The following is a 22,097-nucleotide window of genomic DNA, read 5'->3' on the forward strand; positions in this document are numbered from 1 at the left end:
AAATTAACCGTTCATATTCAATTTCACAACGTGGTTGTCACGATTATCATTTCAACCTGATCATTAGCTTGTGAGCAATCTAAAGTACTCACGAGAAGATGAACGGTTCGGATCACTAGGTGATCCTTGAGTCTGGGCTTATTGGGCTGAGCCGGGCCATCCTGACCTAGCCAGGCCACTTGTGCTTGGATAGACCATTTTGGAATCACCACCTAGAGCCCATGTGTGGCATGGGTAACCCAGCCCAGCCCAACTGGGCACTTGGCTAATAGTAGGCTTAGCTGGGTTGGACAAACCATTCATCCCCATCCAATCTATCGGTCGGAGTGTTTCAATCTGGACCATTAAAACTGTGGCCTCTCTTATGACCGTTGTCCTAAAATGGAACTGATTGGATGATCCTATCATAATCAATGGAGCTTTCTATCGACTGTTTCTCTTAATTTGGTCTAACATTCCAAAAGCATGCTTTTGATGGGGGTTGAAAGGAATTAACAACCATCCGATCAGTTCCTTCTTTTGCAAATGGCCCGTTGACTGGACGGTCTGGATTGATGGCATACCTGCCTATTGCTTGGATGACACTCGCACATCAAGGTGAGCCCCACACAGTAACGGTACTTACCATGCGTTCCAACGTATGTGATATCCCCCTGCCCAGCCTGCCAGCTGACGAATTTAGCTCCTGGCTCACCAGCCAAAAACACAGCCAACTACTGTTGAGCAAATCAAGGCGGACAGGGCCCACCTTTCTGGTCTCCACGAGATGCATGCAAGCCCTGATACAGCCGGATTAGTAATTGCCCAATCCAGGCTGGCCTCGGCCAGATGGATCAGCCCATCGCAGTAACCATTTAGGGTGGCAATAGGTTGGATTCGGATCAGGTATAAATAGACCAACTCTTTGTTGAATGGATGTCTTCAAATATATATATATATATATATATATATATATATATATATATATATATATATGAGAGAGAGAGAGAGAGAGAGTTATGGGCATCCATCCATCAACAACTTTACTCAATTGTTCGAATCTGTACGGGATTAAGATAGATTGCTCACTAAACAATTTTGAGCCATGTTCGAGGGATCAAGTTATTTGGTCGATCGGTAATATTTGAAAAAAAATTTTAATTTATTTTTCTAGATAATTTCAAACTATTTAAAATGCTCAAGCTTTAGTCTGCTAGACCAATTAAATGATGCTTGATCAATATTAATCAATCGACATTTAAATCGATGGTACATGTGGTTTTGCATAAGTGCACAGTTTGTTTTGTATTTCGATTATGATAAGGAAATTGGATTGCGCATTGAGTTACTTAGTACCATCTACTAAGTAAACTCAGTTGGGCACACCAAGAATGTATGTGGTTTATCTACACTGTCCATCCATTTTTTTCAGCTCATGTAAGGGGTTGAACCCAAAATTGAAGCATATCCAAAGCTCAAGTAGATCATACCACATGAAACAGGAGAATAATGATTTCCACTGTTGAAACCTTTCTAGGCCCTACATTGATATATATTTGTCATCCAACATATTCATAAGATCTTATGGACATGGATTAAGGTAAAAAACAAATATAAGCTTGATCCAAAACTTCTGCCACCCTCAAGAAATTTTCAATGGTAGAAGTTCAATTAATACTATTTCCCTAGTGTGGTCCAGTTGAGATTTGGATAAGCTTCAATTTTTATCACATGCCTTAAAATTATTTGGTAAAATGGATGGACGAAGTGGATAAAATACATAAATTATGGTGAACCTCACATAGTTTACTTACTATGCAAAGGGCCTATTTGGCCAATGGTATTAAGTTGTATTAAATGAGATTGCATTGCTAATCCCCCTTCGAAATTGAAAATGGCATGTCTAGAAGGAGTGTGAGATGGGATTAAAATTAACTTTATATGCTTTGGAAAATGAGCCTTGTGTTGGAAAGTGTGAGATGGGATTACAAATCCTATGGATGATGTAATTTTCCTTTATCCAAGTTCAATCCAAGTGTAATTTGGAAGTAAATCCTACGATTTACTTTTTAATGCATATGTTCCAAATATGGTATTAGAAAACATGGGATGCACTCAATCCGAGGACAATACCTTACACATGCATTTATTGTTATTTTTACAATTCCATCTACCTTAATCCCACCTAATGTAGTTGGCTAAACGGGCCCTAAGCATACTGAGGTCGGATATTTGGGTTCACATGATTTTTATATATATATATATATATATATATATATATATATATATATATATATATATATAAAACTTAATGCTCAACAGGGCACCAATTCCTACGGAACTCGTGCAAACTTTTTTTAGAACTCATCATATGTGATGTGACTCCAAAATCTGAATGGTCCACGTAAAGTAGCAACTGATGAAACCCCTTGGGCCAAATGTTTACTTTGATTCAAAACTTTGATGGGCCATGAAAAATGAAAACAGTTTCCTCCCTTGATTTTCATTTCTTTTTGCGATGGCCCACCAGAAATTTAGATCAGGGTGAAAATTTGCCTCTTAGGGTTTGATGGTATTCTACATCATATAGACCGTTCGGATTAGACGCCCATGACACATGTGCAAAAGTGAGCACGTGAGTATGACTATATATATATATATATATATATATATATATATATATATATATATATATATATATATATATATATATATAGGGAAAAGGTACCATGCGCTTGACCTCACGATAAGCTCCCGTGAGGTCGAGCTGTGTGGGCCCCAGCGTGATGCGTGTCGACCATCAACACCGTGCATTTGATGGGTCCCGTTTAAATTATAGGATATCCTAAAAATCAGCCGTATACAGAACTCAGGTGGGCCATACCATCTAAAATCATGTGAAGACACCGTTAAAACATATAAAAGCACTTGGTGGGGCCCACCTAAGTTTTGAATACTTCTGAAACTTGGTCTGAACCCTCATCCAAGTGGGACACACATAATGGATGGGCTGGATTTGCAAACCACATCTCGGTGGGCCCAAAAAATGATTATGAATGTTTTAATAGTGCACGACCCCTCCCCACTTCTGTATGTGGTGTGGCCCACACAAGTCACGGATTGACTTGATTTTTGAGATCTAGGCCCACGATGGAATGGTGCATCTGACTGATGGGGTTGATGTTCGAAACGCATCACGGTGGGGCCCACACAGCTCGACCTCATGGGACGAACTCGTGAGGTCGAGCTATGTGGGCCCCACCGTGATGCGTGTCGACCATCAACACCGTGCATTTGATGAGTCCCCTCTAAATTATGGGATATCCCAAAAATCAGCCGTATACGGAACTCAGGTGGGCCATACCATCTAAAATCATGTGAAACACCATTAAAACATATAAAAGCACTTGGTGGGGCCCACTTGAGTTTTGAATGCTGCTGAAACTTGGTCTGAACCCTCATGCAAGTGGGACACACATAATGGATGGGCTGGATTTGCAAACCACATCTTGGTGGGCCCAAAAAACTGATTATGAATGTTTTAATGGTGCACGGCCCCTCCCCACTTCTGTATGTGGTGTGGCCCACACAAGTCACAGATTGACTTGATTTTTGAGACCTAGGCCCACGATGGAATGGTGCATCTGACTAATGGGTTAGATGTTCGAAACGCATTACGGTGGGGCCCACACAGCTCGACCTCATGGGACGGACTCGTGAGGTCGAGCGCATAGTACCTTTTCCCATATATATATACACACTGTAATGCGTTTCGAACATCTAACCCATCAGTCAGATGCACTATTCCATCGTGCACCATTAAAACATTCACAATCATTTTTTGGGCCCACTGAGATGTGGTTTGCAAATCTAGCCCATCCATTATGTGTGTCCCACTTGTCTGAGGGTTTAGAGCAAGTTTCAGTAGCATTCAAAACTTAGGTGGGCCCCACCAAGTGCTTTTATATGTTTTAACGGTGTCTTCACATGATTTTAGATGGTATGGCCCACCTGAGTTCCGTATATGGCTGATTTTTGGGATAGCCCATAATTTAGAGGGGATCCATCAAATGCACGGTGTTGATGGTCGACACGCATCACGTTGGGCCCACACAGCTCGACCTCACGGGAGCTTATCGTGAGGTCGAGCGCATAGTACCTTTTCCCTATATATATATATATATCTATCTATATATATATATATATATATATATATATATATATATATATATATTGGTTGTAATTCGGATTAGAGCGTGCTACTTTTTTCAAGTCGTTCCTAAGGATTGTAGGAAAAAAATAAAAAGTGTAGGGTTTTGAGAGATTTGAAAGAGATTCTCATCATTGTAATTGCATGATCTCTTATAATATCATTTCATGATGAATTGTTTGTCGCTTTATGCTATAGTTTTTTTTTCCGTAAAAATTTTTTCATGTAAAATTCATGTATTCTCTGCATGTTTTAGTCTATGTTTGATTTCATCTTGTTTGATTGAATTCGTGTTTGCTTTGGTGCGATCCCCATCAAATTCAACCAAAAGCAGATTACCCTGTAGCATTGCCAAATCCACTGGGCCCAACACCAAGCCCAACTCATTTATTCGCAATTAAGCTTGAATAACTAGACGGACCAATACAACCACCCTCATTTTTAAGAATGTAATATGGAGCTAAAGGCATGCCAGCGCTTCACAAGTAGTGGCTCCATACAAAATACATACAACATGTGCATGTACCTACACTGATCTTCTGTCAGATTGTTTTAGGGTACTTTTAGGGTGGGCTAGGTAGCTCATTGACAAGCTTCATGAGTGGGTCGGATCGAGTGGGGTTCAACCGATCCCAAGCCCGATCCATTTACTTAACAAGCTCAACGCACTACCCATTTAGCTTGGCCTAAACCCAACCAATCACAACCATTAATTTTTAAGCAAAAAAAATTCAAATCTTGGCATGGTCCCAAGAAACTGCCGACACAAAGTGAAATGCAGATCATTGATGCCGCTCTCATGATTTTATTTTATTTAAAAAACAAACAAACAAATAAAAAAAAATAAAAAATCCTATATGAATCTTTTCTTTTCGCACGGCACGGCGACGCATTTCAAAATGACTAGCAAAAGGGCACACGCGATGTGCAAAAACAATGAAGACTGTGGAAAGACTATATATATATATATATATATATATATATTAATCTAATTGCCCGTCTCATCTACCACATGACTTTTCTTAATACAATGCTTTTTGGCAGGACATGGCAATCCGTCCTCACCAAATGATAATACTAATCTACACTTATGAAATAAATATAATTAAGGACGGAAAGAAGGAGATGATTTTCGAGAAACTATCATAATCCTTTTTATGCCATTCTTTGACAACTTGGTTATAGCTAGAAAAGGCGACATCTTCTTCTTGGAAAGAGAATCAATAACAAATGCATTTATAGACTTGTTTTAGTAGTAACTAAATAAGTTAGTAGTAGAATAATACAGCCAGGCTGCTGCATGGATGAGGACCATGATTTTAAAATATATAAGAACGGCAGTTGGAAAGGTAACAGTTCAAGTGTGTCGGTATATTGCACTGTAAGATGGTGTTTGGGTGTGCCATTTGATTGAATTGCAATAATTAGTCCAATAAAGTAGAATGACCAATAGCATGTAGGATTTTTGAACCATGGCTTTGTTGTGTTTTTTAAAATAAAAAATAAAAATTTATAAGTAAATAAATATATTAATAGTTAAAAAACTTTCCATAAATAGAGTGTGTAATCAGATGGTAAGAGAAGGGATTTTTTCTTCTACAACCAGGGTTCACACCATCCACACGCGCAGTGTGGGCTGTAATTGGCAACAGGTAAGATGATTAAAACATGTGACAACAGTTTTTATACCTTTGGATAACTGTTTCTTTCTGAAAGGATATAAAAATAACAGTCATAGGACAGAGTCGTGTCCTTTAATGAAAGATAATTGTTTGCTGTGAATGGGTATCGATTCAGAAGTGACACTTTTTATTCTTAAGATAATATCATCTTCTGTGCAAGTACTTTTGATCTAATCTCTTACTAAGTTTTTTCTAAACGTCTTAAGGGCATATTGGCATCAAATCTAGAGGTATGTTCAACACTTAAATCTGTAAATTTTCGTGTTAAAATTCAGATTCAGAGTTTATTATATCGTGAAGACAATTTGCAGATTTCGTACGCTTGCACTTGCTAGAACTACTAGAAAAATAACAACAAATCTGTCTTGATATTGACTATTCAAGTCAAGCTTTGAACTTGATAGATCTGATATTTTCATTATCTTTTTCCTTTATCATACATTGTGTATAAGATTCCTTCTTTTCTAACAGGGTTGGTATATCAGTAAGGAGGTTCGAACGCCCAAGTCTAAAGTTCAAGCTCTTTTATTAATTGGGCTGGGAAGGGCTATGGATAAAAAGCCCATTAGCATGGTCTTGCCTGTTTATGATGTTTGGGGTATTTTCATATTATTATACACAAATACATAGGATACTTTGTAAATGTGTAGCCACGATTATAATCAACTCATATTTGGATTATCATAATTTATGGGCTATGATTAATGCCATTAAGTCACACCTAATGATTAACCCGGGTCTTGCATAAAATGGCTCAACAGGCTAGGCTTGGGCTTGAGCCTGTTTATCTTGGATCGTAATGGACCTCGGTTGTACTCTGGTCTGTGTATGGGCGGCAATGGGCCAGGTTACCTGTCCCCCAGCTTGTAAGGCCACCCTAAACTTGGCCTGGGGGCTGGGGCAGCCTGGGACTGAAATCTAGGCCTGATTCTCAAGCTTGGGTGGGCCAAGGTAAATGATTAATGGCCTAGCTTGGCCTGTCAGCCAACCTTATGGCGGTTTAAAGTCACTTGTTAATGGTGCGGTATCAGTGTACATGTGTTGTCTAAATATAATTATCAAATCTATCTATCAGAGGTAGAATCATGTTTCAATGATCTAAACCATTTATATGTATGATTTATTATGAATGGAGAATATTTATATAAAAAATAAACTGAAATTGGGGTTATTAAAACTTTTGATTACTTAATTCTTCTCATTACATATGGTTACTCGTGTCCATTAGGACTGGGGCCAGGCCGTTGGCCTTTCAGCCTATTACGGCTACGGCTAGGGCTCAGACCTTTTCAACTTATTACGGCCAGGGCCAGGGCTCAAGAAATTACGGCCGGACTAGCCTGGCCTATTGCCACCTCTAGGCAGGCATTTTATTTTTCAGGTCAGGTACAGCCACTGGCAGCCATTTTATTTCTACTGAGGGAGCAGGCTCCAAATTTTAAGAGTGTAAGTTTCTAGTGGGGCCATTTCCTCATTATGAACACTAATCAAGGTGATTAAAAATTGCTAATTTCCCATAGATTCAATTCAACAGTGCATCCAAACACAACCTAACAATAAGTACAAAAAATAAGGTTGTTGCTAATCATACAGGCTAAAAAATAAAATAAAATAAAAAACATAGTCCACCAATCCAATACCTTTTGAGCACCTTTCTTCCATCTACAGGAATGCCGTAATACTGGTCTGTAGGTATGCATATATAACGACACTTCTTCGAAAGACATCATCCCAACCATTACACTGTTTTTATTTTTATTTAAATTTTTTTTTGGGTTAGCTTGTTATTACTCACCCATGTCAGTACACACACTTCATGTTAGCCACCCCCACTAGGGATCGATACCAAGACCTCAAGTGTTGAAACGAGGTATCTCCACTCAGTCCAACCATTACACTGTTACAACAGCTAGATTACCGGTATTTCTTTCCCTTTCCTTGAACGTCAGTCACCGTCAAGAAACCGTAACGCTCTGTAGCCTATTACGCAACGTAGATTTTCAAAACATCGGATGCCACACGACAAAATTCAAGAGAAATCCCAGCTTAGTGACTGTCATTTTCATCAAATAAACAAATGGGTCTTCTTAGATTATTCTAATGGACCCAAATGAAAAGGTGGTGTGGATGGTCGTCGCTTGGTTTTTGTCATGTCTTGTGCACCCTCAATTACCGGGGGCCACTTGCTATATATCGTCACTGAGTTGACGGAATGTGCCATTAGCAAGTCAACACGCCAGCTTTTTAGTGCTTTGCTTTTGGCTCTTCTGCCATTTCCTTTCTTCATGTGGGATATTCCTACCCACTTGAATGGATTAATCTATATTAAGCTTTGCCGCTTCAACATTTTAATAACCATGGGATATTAGGGTATGCTTTTTCTATTCTTATGTGTGCCAGGGACACATGTACGTGGAAAAAACGACATATACATGAATACATAATTAACACACATTCGTATGTGTCAGGAAAGTATGGGAATTATAAAGGTTGTAGGATGTTTAGGATCTTGTGTAATATTTGATTAGGATCTTGTTTAGTTGTCCAATTCTTTATTAGTCATATACATTGATTATAAATTTCGTTCTATCAATGAAAGAGTAATCCAAGCTATATACACAATGTAGAGCCAAAATCCCACATGGTATTAGAACCTGAATCCGCAGCCCTTCATCATCACCATTCACAAGTCTGCGTCCCTCCAATCGTACACATATTAAGCCTTCTTAAAACCTTCCAAATAACCCATACTTTTCTAATAATGTGTGTGTGTGTACACTCAACAAATGATGGGCATGCATGCATTCATGTATGGATGCATGGGCTCCATCAGAGCAGCGCACGCGGCTGAGTAGGGGGTCTGCCTGCTCATCCCGCCCCTGTTTCTTGTGTGTTGGTTGGCTGTCTCTTTTCTGTTTAGCAGGCATTGTGTATAGCTTACGATAGGCCGGTTTTTTTTTTTTGTTTTTGTTTCGGCCCGCCCGAATTAGCTTCAAGTTGTATTATTCTCTCTTATCAATGCAGCTGGCGGGCCCAAAGATATGGGCTTTGCCATTCCATAAAAATGTATGGGTGCATGGGCGTGTGTAGGGGAATGGTTGCGACTCAGTGCCTAAACTCTACTTGCATTGATCCAATAATCCTAATGGGATTATCTTGGGCCTGAGGTGCCTAGATACAACGTGTACTACAATTATGTGGCGCAAATTAATATTGATCTTTGGAACAAGTTGCTTCACAGGCAAGACATGGAAAATTATTATGGAAACCTCGGGAAATGAAATACTGTGGATGTCTTTTTTTTTTTTTTTTTGTTAATAAACAAGTGAAACTATAGGGTTCCGTGGAAAACATTTTCTATTCCGGAGTATTTAATGTTTCCAAACACCTCTAGAAGTTCTTTTTAAGCTTGTTTAAAAAAACTATGCAAAAGGAGATTTCCATGAAAGGGGATTTGCTGCGTGCTTTGTCAGTTGACTAGTTAAAAACCAATCGGATTGGCTTTTGTGAGGTAGGCTTTTTAGCATCTATTTCAATAACGGAGAGATCAATTGGAGATTTGTAAAAGTGTACACAAACAAGGAGCATTAAATGCAATTTGGCTTAAAATAGTGTTTAAGCATCAAACACCCATTGAGGCCAATTTGAAACATGGGGTTAAGTGGGATTAGGTGGTATGGAATTGCATTTGATCCAATATAAATTCCATCATGCATGCATTTGGAAAAGATGAGAAAGATTGGATTAATACAAGTGTCATATTATCCCGGGCCAATAGGAAATATGACAGGATTTTTGGTGGATTTTGAAATCTATTAAATTTGTAGGCCCTACATTCATGCATGTGTTTTATCGATGCCATCCATCCATATGCGCCACTCATATGTGACGGTTGAATTCCATACGCATACAGGTGACGGAATTTGCTTGTGAAATATAGTCCGTTGATTACAATTTTATGGTCCACCAAACATAGGTATCACTTAATAAAGTATTTCTTTTAAAGGAAGAATTTGATCCCAAATGTGGGAATAGATAGTAAAATACGTATACCATTGTATTTTCAGACATGATCATTGTCCAATAAAACTGTTAATTCCACCTAACGCAATTCAATACCATTTATTCCCATTCCAAACCGGCCTTCAATACGTACACCCTTCAAGCAAGAGAGAAATATGACACAAATACATCCCCTTCTTTGGACCTTTACTAAAGGGTACTGCGCGTGTTGCACCATCGAACTACTGCTTAAAAAGTGTCGTGACTATAAAACTTAGATATCACACGCATGTCATGCAAGAACAAGTAGAGGTGCACGTATGTGTTGTGGTTCTAGGCTACATGCACATGGGATTGATAAACCAACTAAAAAGCTCTATAAGGTGGTATTGACTTAATTTAGAGTAAAAGCTCTTTAAATGATAGTACAAATCCACTAAACTTAAAATAAAAGTGAAGAAATATTCTCCTTTTGTGGCTCTATAAACTTTTTAAATAGTTTTTTAATCTTTAAGGAGGAAGATTGGGGAAACAACTTAGAAGGGTAATTCTAGTTTTCAATAATAAAAATAATTATTGCTTGTGACACTTTGCATTGAACATTATTCATCAATGATGCACCCTCACTTTCCTCATTTCATTAGTTTGTGGCAATAGGTGATAAGGAAGATATTCATTTATTTTTCTCCTCGTATATTGCTAAAGTACATTTGCCTCACACATAGGAATGAAGTGCATGTGTATGAGTATGAAGCCGCTCATTAGGCCATCCCTACTACTTGTTTAGATGCCGCCATGTGTCATGCCTCACACTTCGGATACAGAGTGTACACCTTCATACTTGAGTTATGGTCCATGATTCGTACTGAATATGCATAAATTCACCAATCATACAATTATTAAGATGCATAATTTACATGTGTTCTAAATCATCCCCACATTAACAGTCATATATCCAACTATTTTCTCTTCTTTTTGTTAACACTCCATCCTTAAAATTCATGTTCATAAAGTAAACCATCAAAGTTAGTCTAAGTCCACCCATTTGGGACTTTATTTAACCAAAATAATCAATCATAACTCAACCATATTATATTATGAACAATTTTCAATTTAATCGATATAACATTTTATATAAAAAATGAAAACTAAATATCCTAATAATCAGCAATTATAATGCATCAATCGTCTAAAGTAGTGGTCTCGTCCTCTATCAAATGTAGCCATTGATCTTGAGAATTATCCATCAACCTAGCATTTGTCGACACTTGACTCGTATGTTCTGTCTCATTCGTATCTATATAGTTGTCAATCCACAACGTTAACTGACTAGGCTAATGAATGAATACAACATGGTTTATACATATCACAATATAAGATTGCACAATTAAATTGAAAGTGTATATGCAAAATGGATGCAAAAATTAATGTCATGGGATACATATAAAGTGGAATGATCGTCCATTCTTAGGTTGGGTATCAATCAACCCGAAAGTTATACCTTTCAGACATTCACTGTAGGTAGGCATGAGAAATCTATACCCATCAAATATTTACCTAGGTAGGCATATTGGGTAATTATACATCTACTATGTGAGTAGGTATCCATTATCGTGGGCATCTAGTAACAAGTTTATTAAGCATAGCCATCTAGAGAGATCTCCTTGGAACTGAAGCCATAAGATGTGCATGCAATAATGATGGATGCATGTCATGCCTGCTCAATGTCCATATATAGTCATGTATAGTTAACAGATATATTTTTCTAAGAGAGAAATAATGAACTTAAAATATCAATAATTAGCATGTTTATATGTTCAATATGTATATATCAAAAATTCTTTCAGATCATATATCATATAACAAAGATCATGCTATCCCAACCATATAATAGTCACATGGAATTTATATCATACACATTAGTTACAACAATCATATTTTCTATCTTAATCATACAAGTATGAGATACGCTGGGATTCACTTACATATTCATGGTAAGTCAGAATATGTTTGAATAGTCAAACGCTTTGAAATCTAGAATCTTAATTCCTAAAAGAATCATTCATAATTTAACAACCTCACAAAGTGAGGTCCACCTGGGATCAAATAAATGTGACCCAATATAAATCTTTAAGTTTAAATTCAAAAAATAACAGGGTCTGTCAATCTATGCAATCGATCAATTGAACCAGCTTGAGGGACTTCAATTGATCTCTACCGATCGATCGATGAAAATTGAAATTTTCAATTAAGTATCTTTGGACACATTTGCCTCCCTTCGATCGATCGAACCTGGACATCGATCAATTGAAACTCAACACAATTTTCAGACTTGGCCTCCGGACAAAATTTGACACTTTCAATTAATTGATCGACTAAGTCGGATAGGTTCTTTTACACAATTCGATTTTTCGAAAAATTTAGAGTTTTTCTTCTTACTTAATTTTGATTGATTCCATTGATTATGGAACTGGGTTAAGTTCATCCAATGATTTTTCTTATAGTTGAATTTGGAAAACTAAAGGATTGCTTAGATCCGAATATATGGCATTTACAACCAGTCGGTAAAATTGTTTTCAACAAAACTATTTTTGACTATAAAATTCCACAAATCATTGTGGGAAATCTATTTATTAATCTAATATAAGATTTGAGGCTCTAATACGATTTGACCTTAAGATCCATAGATTCGGATTTTCTTAGACTAAAATAACTGAATTTCTTACAGCTGATCATGCTTGTTGTAGAAACTCATTGAAAATCTATTCTTTATCGTTCGAAACTTACACACAGATCATAATAATGATCATATGGTTGATCTGTTTTGCTCATTGTTTGGATTTGTAGCAGGTAGATTAAATTTCAAGATTAAAACATGAAAATAGTTTTAAAATTATTGCTTAGGCTTCTCGTTTGCAAGGCATCTCTCCTTCCTACAACTACCTTTTGAGTTTAGGATTTTTATTTTTTTTTTGCCGAAATTTTCTGCAAATCTTCCCTTTAAATAGAGGAAGAGCCTTGGATCTAAAATATTAACAATGGTTTTGTGAATTTTGCCAAAAAAATATAATTCATGTAATGTGAGAAATCAATCCACTAATCTATCTCTTTACCAAGCGTGCTCCTACTAAGTCAAGTGCTTGGTTTTGTTAACAAATAAAAAGTCAAATTATTAATTTGTTTAATCGGTGTCTCATGTGGGTCACAAAAATCAGGATTGTTACACCATGTCTTGAAAATCAAGCCCTTATTTATTTATTTGCTAGTAACATTACTCATATTAGACTTAGAGCACAGACAAATATGCACAAAAATATCTTTATACAAAAGATAAATCTAGAAAGTTCCACGTTCGCAGAAAAGGAGAATGCTAGCAAAACAGTTTGTTGTGACATTACTTTTTCCCTAAAAGTGTGAGAGATTAATATTCAACATGCGATCACTTGAAGAATGCACATGGCCCGACCACTTTGAACGAGGTTATAGCCAGCTGGGCCACCGGGCTGTATTGATCGTGTTGACAACAGGAAGGGAATCACACTTGAACGCAAGTCATCAGATCTCAATCCTCTGAGATAGTTGTAATCCATTGGATAGAGCATGAAATTCCAACTTATAACTATTATACAATTTATTGGAACTTGCGGTTGCTGCTAGGAATGAATTGACAAACAACCACATGTACATGTGTGCAAGTTATTTAGACCGTACATTCTATTTTGTACGCATGGTGACGCACCGGATCATCATGTCTATGGGTGCAAATGGGTTGGATTGGGTCGGAAATGAAGGTCCCATACCTGACCCATTTAATAATCCAGTTAGAATTTAATTTGGCCCTACATCCAATACATTAAAATTCAATTTCAGATGAGATGGGTCCAACCCATTTATTGAACGAGTTGGGTCTTGAGTCAGGGTACAGGAGGACTTAGACCCAACTTAGTAAATCTCATGGTTTGTTTTGGATTGGGTCTAGGTTAAATTTGGGAAGAAATAAAAGTTACATGTGGATTTTCAGTTTTTCACACAAATGATGTTAACTTCCTAGTTCCCTCAGAACTCAAGATGCTAATTTGAATTTTCAATTTAGGATGGGTTTAGTAATTGCCATTTGATCTCATCAAGAAGTTTGTAATCTTCCACTTATTAATTAATTAACCAAACATTTAAACTTTCTTATGTTTACAATAGTTAACAACTCTTCTTGAATTAGGGCTGGGTTTGAGTCTAACGCCGGGTCATGTGTATAGTTAGAGATTTTAGTATAGCCTAAATCAGACCCATTTAAAAATCAGATCTAGGTCAAGGTCCCAAACACTACACATTTAGTAATTCAGGTCAGACTTTTGGCCCTAGGCCAACTTACATCCAGCAGGTTAACCGGTCCGACATGTCAGCTTGATTTTTAAGACATGTCGTCTAAATAGTGGGACAGCCTAATGAGTGGTTCTAGTCCAGCACACGTGTTCCACATGGGAGGTGAGTACACTTTCATTAGCATTTCTCTTTATGGCCCCGGGTTGATGTCAGAGATGACATAAACCTTGTGGATTAAGGGAACCTTGATGGGGGCTTTTCCTTTCTTGGTTTGTGCAAGGTTAGAGTCCTTGTGAATTTTCCTTCTTGAAGCCATCATTACTTTTATGTAGATTTTAAGTGGGGGCATCTTCAAAAGTCCATTGTACTTGTACTTTAGTTCTTAACAAAGAGATAAATACATTTTTTTTTTATAGCTAGGTTAGCCCCACCCCTTCTTTTGACTTGTTATGGTCTGAAGAGGCTATCTTTTGGGATTTCATTTTCTTATTGTCATGCACATCACATTGTTCTTTTGGGATCCTCAAATCTCTTGGTCTTGTGAAAATCTTAAGTCCTCAACTCATGTGGGCCATACCATAGAAAACAAGAGGGATGAGGCACTAACCATGAAATTTTTCCAAATGCTTTTGTGGGGCCTAAGGTAGAGTTTGTATTAAATCCAAACCGTTGACAGGTGTGCCTCACTAGGATGAAGGGATGATTAAAAAATAAGCCTGTCCCAAAACTTAGGCGGGCCACAACACATGAATTTAGAGGTTTTCGGATGTGATTTTACATTGTTCCTTGTGGTGTGGACCACCTGAGTTTTGCATTAGATGATTTTTGGTATGTAAGGGTTATGGAGGATACTTGTGATGGATGGAATATATGTCATACATGAAAAACAGTGTGGTCCACAAAGCCTGTACGATGTAGCCACTTGCTACAACAACACCTGTTGCGAAGGATTCCGGTCCGGTCCGGTCTTTTACCATGGTTTACGTGTCGGTGAGTAATGGAAATTTCGACTGCTCTTTCTAACGTGGTCGAGGACGCGGATTGCGTACTCACCCTGGTCAGTAGTGCCTCCACCATGATGTATGTGTTTTATCCACGCCGTCCATCATTCAGCTCAGTTTAGGACATGAGCTCAAAAATGAGGTCGATCCAGATCTCTCGTAGACCACATCACAGGAAACAGCAGTGATTGAACACCCACCATTAAAAACTTCTTGGGGGCCATAAGGGATTTTAGATCAAGACAATATCTTTGTTTCCCTTCATCCAGGTCTCTGTGACCTAATCAACAGGTTGGATGGCAAATAAACATTACAGTGGGCCCTAGAAAGTTTTTAATGGTGGGTGTTCAATCACCACTGTTTTACTGTAGTGTGGTCCACCTGAGGTTTAGATCTTACTCGTTTTTTGATCAGTGCTATAAAATGATCTGGAAAAATGGATGGACGGAATGGATAAAACACATACATCATTGTGGGTCCCACAGAGCACCGACCAGTGAGCCACATTGCTACTGGTAGGATCAGCATGCAATCCGCGTCCCACGCGTGAGAGCTCCCGGCGGAAGCGGGTTGCGTACTCTGTGGGGACTACCATGATTTATGTATTTTATCCACTCCGTCCATCCATTTTACCGGATAATTTTAGGGCTTCAGCCCAAAAATGAAGTATATCCAACCTCAATTGGACCACACCATAGGAAACTGTGTGAATTGAACATCTACCATTGAAAATTTCTTGGGGGCCACAGAAGTTTTGGATCAAGCTTGTATTTATGATTTCCCTTCATCCATGTTTGTGTGATCTTATGAACAGGTTGGATGAGAAATAAACATCACTGTGGGCCCTATAAAGGTTTCAACGGTGGAAATCATTATTCCAACGGTTTCCTGTGTTATGGTCCACTTAATCTTTGGGTATGCTTAAATTTTTGCCTCAACCCTACAATAAGATGGAAAAATGGATGGACGGCGTCGATAGACCAGATACATTCACGGTGGGCCCAACAGAGTTTACTCAGTACGATAAGAGCATACTGAGTAACTCAGTACGCAATCCGATTTCGCTCCGGGCACCAAAGGATGCGTGGCGAGAACATGGTCTTTCTTCGGGTGGGCTATTACTCTACCAATGGATGAAGGACAAGAATGATAGTTCATCGCACTTTTCATAACTGTGGTGAATGGTCCAATCTGGATGAAGCATAGCTAGGAAGCAACGCTGGTTGAACGATCCCAATCATCTCATTTGGTTGCGTATTAGATCAATTGGAATTTTTACATATGCTCCATCCATAAACGGACCCATGATTTGAACGGTGTATATTGCGTGAAATGCATGGCACGTGTAAAGAGGATGAGTCCCCACGGAGAAATATTACAACAGCCTAGCCCATTTGTTTATGAATGTGTAACAAACTGGGAGCGGATTAGCTGCTACCCGTATGACACCTTAGTGGGTGTTACCCTTACCGTGTGGGGCCCAACTTGAGGAATGTGCTGTATAGCCACGCCGTACATCCATTTTTCCAGATCATTTTAGGCCGTGATCCAAAAAATTAAGCACCAAATCTCATGTGGACCACACCACTGGAAAAAGTGGTGAATGACCATTAGAAACTTTTTGTTGCCACAAAAGTTTTGGATCAAGCCGATCTTTGTATTTTCCCTCCGTCCTGTCTGGTTGACCTTATGAACCCAGTTGGATGGCAAATAAACGTTACGGTGGGCCTAGAAAGTTTTTAATGGTGGGTGTTCAATCACCACTGTTTCCTGTAGTGTGGCCCACCTGCTTAATTTTTGGGATATTAAAATGAGCTGGAAAAACGGATGGACAGCTTGGATATATGAAAAATCATCAAGATGGGCCCTAATGGTAAGGGTAACACCTAACAGTTACCTTGATATCAATCCTTCCTCTCACAGTTAGCAAAATACAATAGCCGAGGTTTGCTACCTTACGTATCGAAATAGGATAGGTAACCCTTTATTTGAAACGTGGATCAGTGGAACTAATAATTGAAAATTTTCAACCCTTTGAATAGGCAATCCATGAGGAGACTGTCCACATTCAAAGTAAAAAAGTTAAATGATAAAAAAATAATAATAATAAATAAATAAATAAGTGGACGTACTCCAATCCGAGAGATTATATTATATTATAATATTTTACATAATGTAAATTTGCAGTAAAGTCCATCATATAAACGGTTTGGATCATAAAATATTGGCCCCAATGCATTGTCTATAGTTCCAACACATTCTATGGCAATACATCAGGACCTATTCTTGCAAATCTCCATTGACAAATAGTTAACCTCACAATATTGGTGTCCATTGCCTCATAAATATGGACATGGATTGTGTGGTGATCAGGCATGGTTGGGTTTGATAGGGTAGTATGATGCTGTTAGAGATTGGCCCAATCAATTATATATTTAGCCTGACAATTTTCAAACACGTCATCTCTAAAAAAAATAAATGAGACATCAACAACAATCGCAATCATGTCTTCAATCTTTGCAACTTACTTTCCTCATTTCTAATTCTGTTGTGCATTATAGTTCTATCATCGCTTCTTGTGCACATGCTGTCTTCCACTTTACGCTTTCGCCAAACTCAAAGAAGTTGCGCAAAACTTAAACTTCTCTATAGGAATTACCTTAGTGAGCATGTTAACTGGATTCATACTCATGTAAATTTTCTGTAAAGTCACTCCTCCTTCCTTACATGTTAGATAAAATGGTGGCATACATTAATATATTTAGTACGTGAGTAATAAATAGTTTTTAGCCAAATTGATCGTGCTTTCGCGGTCATAATTGATTAGCATTTTCTCCTATTGAAGCCCCAACTAATTTATCATCCATCTCAACCAAACATATTCCTTGAATGCTTCAGTCACTTTGATATACTCAGATTTGATCGTAGAAAGAGTAACCATAGACTGAAGCTTTGACATCCAACTGATTGCTCCACTCACTAGTAAAAATAAATAACCGAAAGTTGACCTTCTATTATCCACACTACCCGTGTAATCTAAATCCACATAGCCTATTAATTTGGCCTCTAATTTTTCAAAAGATAAGACGTAGCCCTTTGTACCTCAAATGTATTGAAATATGTATTTCACTGCCTCTCAGTGTTACTTTCTGGGATTAGGTATGTATCTAACAATACCCATCGTATGTGAAATATTCGGTCCTGTATAGACCATGTCATACATCAAGCTACCAACTGAGCTCTAATAAGGTATACGAGACATATCTTGCTTTTCTTCACCTATTTAAGGATACTATTCTGAAGATAGCTTGAAGTGAGTTGTGTGGGGAATGCTTATCGGCTTTGCCTTGTCCATCTCATACTTCATTAATACTTTCTTAAGATATTCAACCTAAGATAACCATAAGTAGCTCATCTTCTTATCTCTATGTATATCTGTGCCAAGAACCTCATTGTAAGCCCTAGATCTTTATCTCAAATGTCCTTCATAACTGAGTCTTCAGTAAATCGATCTTAGACATGTTATGATTGACGATCAGCATGCCATCAACATACAACACTAGGATGATAAATTTCTCATCACTCAGACTCTTGAAATACATATAGTAATCATATTCACTCCTGATGAATTTCTAACTCACTATGAAAGAATCAAACTTTTTGTACCACTAGCTAGGCAACTGTTTCAGGCCGTATAATGATGACCTTTTTAACCTTCAAACCTTGTTTTCTGTCATTTTTACTTCGAAACCTTCTGGTTGTTTCATGTATATCTATTCTTCCAATTCTCCATGCAAAAAAGGTAATCTTGATATCCATTTGCTTCAGCTCAAGATCGTATTAGGCAACTAGTATCAACACAAATCTGATAAATACTTACTTTACAACTGTCACAAATACTCAGTGAAGTGGACACCTTCTTTGTGAGCATATCCCTTCATTACCAACCTTGTCTTGTACCTATCATATTTCTTCTTAAAGATTCACTTGCACCCGATCGCCTTTCGGCCGATATTAAACTCAACAACTCCCACATCTTGTTCTTATGTAAGGAGTCCATTTCATCATCCATCGCAGCTTTTTATTTTTCAGCATCAGGCACATCAATAACCTCCTGAAGAGTAGATGGATCCTCCTCATCTGTAATGAGGGTAAATGTGATATTTGCGTCATCTTTGTATCTCGTCAGTAACTTACGATCCCGTGGCGGATTCCTTCTCACATATGACTGCTCCACCTACTCATGTACCTCTGTTTATGCCTCTGTATCACCCTGAGTCTCATCTCTGTCTAACTGAATGTCCACAAATAACCTTTTCGGTTCCTTATATTCATCCTTACGGAATAAACATCCTTCGTTGAATTTAACATCACGACTAATGATGATTTTTCGTGTGACCCGATCATACAATCTGTACCCATTCATACCACTACTATAGTCAACAAAGATGTATTTCTTAGCCTTTTGATCCAACTTATTTACCTCAATTGATGGTACACGAGAGTTAGCATCGCAACCAAATACTCATAATCCTGAGTAGTCTACCTGCTCACCACTCCACACTTCCTCTATAACTTGCAATCAATGGCCGTAGAATAGAAAAAATCACCAAGTAATAAGCCGTATTAACGGCCTCAGTCCATAAGTCCTTACCCAACCCAGCATTATTAATCATGCGTCGGGTTCTCTCTAAAAGAGTTTGATTCATCCACTCGGCTACACCGTTTTGCTCTAGTGTATGACACACTATGTTGTGTCTCATGATTCCTTCATCTTTGCAATATTGATTGAATTATCCTGAAGTGAATTCTTCACCATTATCTCCACCATTATCTATCTTTAGTAGCTTCAATTTTCACCCTGATTATTTTTCCACCATTGCCTTCCACTATTTGTAGTTGATAAAAACATCAGATTTATTTTTCATGAAATAAATCCATACTTTTCTAAAATAATCATTAATGAAGGTAACAAATCGTGACGACCCTTCACTAGAAACCATAAGCGACAACCTTCATACATCAGAATGCACATAATCAAGAACACCCTTACATATACGTTTTTTAGACTTAAAAAATAATCTTAAATGTTTACCATATATATAATGCTCGCATATATTAAAATCAATAATTTTAAAGACTGGAAGTAAACAACGGTCAGAAAGTACCTTCATGGCCTACTCGCTTATGTGGCCCAGGCAAGTATGCCACATACTTATAGATGTGGAATCCACTACAGCAGATGTAGCTCCACGTTATGAAATGTTTCCTATCAACCTGTAAAGATTTTTGTTCCATTGTGCCTTCATAACTACGACTGCACCCTTTGAAACTTTCAGGACACGATCAAAGCTGGTGAACTTGCACCTAAGCGCCCCAAGTGCTCTGAGGGATATCAAGCTCTTCCTCATATCAGGAACATGTCTCACCTCGATTACGGTACACTACATGTCATCAAACATCTTGATTCGCACTGATCCAATGCTGACTACATTACAGGTATTATCATGTGATATGATGCTCCAGTATCCAAAATGTGGTCATCATATCCCATAAATACCTGGCCACCATCATACTCTCTGTAACTAGTGAACTAACTCTGATAAGGAGTCATGTGATATGATGCTCCAGTATCCAAAATGTACTCATCGTTACGATCATCGTGTAAATGTTTGACAATGGACACTAACAACACATTACTTCCACTCATACCTTCATTAAACTCTACAATTTTAGTATCCTTGGAAGAAGCCTTTGAGTTCTCTTTTCTTACCTTAGGATTTTTACAATAATTCTTCATTTGTCCAAACATCCCACAATTCTAACACTTCAACTTTCTTTTACCCTTGCCCTTGGATTTGGATCTCAATCAAGAAAATCCACTATCTTACTAAGAATTTCATCCTCTCGTAACCGATGCATTGGTAAAGGCGCCCACGTCACCTCTTCTTTTTCATCGCTTTTCCTTGAAGGGCTGAGATAACGATATCGACACTAATGGTCAATCTACCGGCGCACAACGAGTCCTTGAATGATTCATATGAAGCCAGGAGAGAGTTTAACATGATGCATGCCTCATCCCCATCTTTCATCATCTCCTCAACATCTATCAATTTACAAATTATCTTATTAAAACTACTAATGTATGTCTCAACATCAAGTCATCAACCACCTCTGCTATCTTCAGATTAAACAACTAAAGCTTCAAGTATGGGCGATTCTCAAGAGTTTTCTTCACATAGAAGTCCTCTAATTTCGTCCACGTACTTGTTGTGGTTTTCTCTCTTATGACATTGTAGAGAACATCATCCATTAGGCACAGTTGGATAGAGGTTCTCGCTTTCTTGTCCATCTTGTTCCATTCATCATTTGTCATAGTTTTCGGTCACTTCTCAAGGAGCGCATCATCCAATCCTTGTTGAATTAGGAGACCGATCATCTTAACATTCAATAGTTTAAAATTATTTTTTTCAGAATATTTCTCAACATCGAACTTAGGATTAGAAGCCATTGATACTATGCTTTCAAATTCAAACTGCTTCCCACCGTTATATCCGATACCACTTTTTGGGGAACTGCGGAAGCATGTAGAGATGAATCAAGTAAAGTACTCCAATCACAACAACCAACTCCAATCACAAACAAACTGAATTTAATATGGAAAAACCCTTTTGGAAAAAAACCACGGCACAAAGCAATAGTTATGGACTATGAAAGGAAAAAAATACAAGAGATAGAGATTACCCAATTCGAACAAGCTTTAAATCTCTCTTACATGCCCAAGCTATACCCTTGAAACCTTATAAATGAATTAGAAAGCTTTGAGATACCCCAAATCCTTGTTACACCCATATATAGATATATATATATATATATATATATATATATATATATATATATAGA

This window comes from Magnolia sinica, chromosome 16, assembly GCF_029962835.1.
Source record: "Magnolia sinica isolate HGM2019 chromosome 16, MsV1, whole genome shotgun sequence".
Taxonomy (NCBI): Eukaryota; Viridiplantae; Streptophyta; class Magnoliopsida; order Magnoliales; family Magnoliaceae; genus Magnolia; species Magnolia sinica.